This window comes from Helianthus annuus, chromosome 2 (assembly GCF_002127325.2).
Source record: "Helianthus annuus cultivar XRQ/B chromosome 2, HanXRQr2.0-SUNRISE, whole genome shotgun sequence".
Classification (NCBI taxonomy): Eukaryota; Viridiplantae; Streptophyta; class Magnoliopsida; order Asterales; family Asteraceae; genus Helianthus; species Helianthus annuus.
In genome coordinates this window covers 165,507,585-165,509,915 of record NC_035434.2, presented here as the reverse complement: position 1 = coordinate 165,509,915, position 2,331 = coordinate 165,507,585, and the positions used below count along the sequence as shown (strand labels likewise).

The window sequence follows — 2,331 nt, the reverse complement described above, 5'->3', positions numbered from 1 at the left end:
TGGGCCAAAAAAATCAAAAAAGCGCCGAAGGGATATTTAAAAAAAAAAAAAACAAGTTTCAGCAATTTTCAGCGAAATTATGTCTTTTTTGCTTAACACGTGTTAGGAGCTGAAATTTGTTTATTTTTTTAAAAAAAATCCCTTCGGCGCTTTTTTGTTTTTTTTTGGCCCAAAACACTCTAAAACATGTATATTACATGTGTAATTTTTTTCAAAAAAAAAAATGTCGGGAGGTTGGGTAAAAATGGCTTCCCATTTGGGTTTCCAGAGTTTTCTAAGAATTTTAGGGTTTTTTATCTAGCATTATCCTATATATATATATATATATAAATTCCCATGATTAACAAATTGTCTAAAATTTAAAATAAAATATATAAAAAAACAAAATTAATTAGAACGAATATAATACAACCCAAGAATATAAAATACAAAGGTTTCAAAGTAACACACTATTACAAAAGTCTTCCAGTAACACAACAATACATATAACTCTAAATATGAAAGTGACCGACTGATGTCTTCATACTTTTAACTCAAACCAATGTCTTCAATCCATGCTTGCAACTGGAATTGTAGAGAAGTAAAGTTCTTTAAACTAACCCAAAAAGTGTTGAGGTTGTAGACGGCCCTATGAAAATCAAATTTCAACTGTATAGCAGCACAATCTACATTGCAAAAACATGTCATTAAGAGACTAGACTGATACATGGGCACGGTATGTGTTACACGTGGTTAATATTATCGTACCTCATTGATGGCTTTTGACAGTTATCTACTTTTCATGTGCAAAAACAATCTCACTAGTTCCTACGATTACCGAATGAAGACATTAAATAACAATTATGGATGTGGAAATATATATTATATACATTAGGAACTGTAAGAAAAGGCTTTAAAACTAGAAAGATCATTGTGTATCAATACATATCTTTATAGTAAAAGCAATTTTTTTGTTATCCCGTTAAAGATAAATGAACATTAAAGGGTGGAATTTGAGCTAACCTTGAGATACCTTTACGGAGTTCATGTCTGGACCCCAAACACCTCCTTAATCCAACGCTCCATCAAGTCTACGACCATAGATTCAATTTCCTCACCCGAATTCTTCTCTTGTGTATTCCATTTTTGAAAAACAAACAAAACAAAGTATCTAAATATATAAAATAAATTAAAAGGATGGTATACCTTTGAAGAAGGACGAATAAGAGAGTGCCTTGGACTTATAGACAATATGTTCTCCAAAAGTGATACCACCCTACGTGCATATTGCAAGGACTATGGCCAAAAGGATATTTCCAGAATTCCTATCATGAACAATAACATAATCACAGTTAACACTTCAAATACATGTGTAAAAAAATAGTTTCATTGGACTTCAGAACAGATGCATAGATAAAACTGTGAGAAGTACCAGTAGAGCACATAGCTATGAGAAAGCCCTCCATATGTTGTTTTAGTCTAATTAGTTTTGTTGCCTTGAAACCCAATATTCTTCCACAAAACAATTGATCTAACAAGCCATGAAGATAAGCTCTTAAAGATAAAGTCAAAAAAAAAAAAAAAACCTCAACCAAAAATGACAAAATAAGTTCTAACAGCTAATTATAAAAACAAAATTTTAACATCAACTTTCAAATAAAGATGTTAGAAGTCAATTAGCTACAGCGTATATATCTTAAACATGTTAGCAAAACCGAAATATAATTAAATTAAACTTACCCAGCTCTATGTGGCATTTCATTAAATAGGTTGTGTGCAAACTGCAAAGCACCAAATAAAAATACGAATTTGATTTAAGAGTACAATGAACAATAACAATTAAAATCCCTTATCAAGCTCAAGAGTCAACTACATTAAATCAAATGTGATTTAATGGAGTTGAAATGCAATGGGAAGGCTGAATTGGAAGTTACATGTGGTGGTGCGATGGTAGTGCAGTGGACAACAAGGATATAGAGAGAATCATCCGTCGCTGTAGCGGTGAGCAACTATGATCGAATCATCTTTAAGAATCATCCACAACTCAATCTCTCTGTTCATCGCAATTGGATTTGGGGGCAGGGGAACCGATTTATGGCTGAGATGCAGGGGAGAAAGGGGCATCGGCGGTTAATTTTTAAAAGTGGGAAATTTTGAGTAGGAATTTAATTTAAGGGAAAAGATATAGGGGGAAGCTTAAATTTTTTTGAAAATTAACCAAACGTAGATTATTATTTCTTTTAAAACATATAAAATAGCTAAAGTGATCCGGTCACCCACAAATGTTATTAGTAATTTGGTTGGATAACTTAAACAAATCATAATAGGTCGACCATTTACAAAATAGATATT

General features: G+C 32.0%; 1 long non-coding RNA gene across 2 annotated transcripts; it reads right to left on the bottom strand.

Moving 5' to 3' along the window:
* Window positions 1–421: 421 nt before the first annotated feature.
* On the bottom strand, window positions 422–2,107 carry LOC110907506. Of its 2 annotated transcripts, XR_004884047.1 has the most exons (6): window positions 1,914–2,107; window positions 1,720–1,760; window positions 1,412–1,510; window positions 1,003–1,304; window positions 748–807; window positions 422–665 (listed from the first exon to the last, which is right to left on the bottom strand). It is a non-coding gene; the product is annotated as an uncharacterized LOC110907506 (long non-coding RNA). The 2 variants fall into 2 exon arrangements; XR_002573957.2 differs by having other exon boundaries at window positions 1,720–2,107.
* Between the last annotated feature and the right edge of the window lie 224 nt (window positions 2,108–2,331).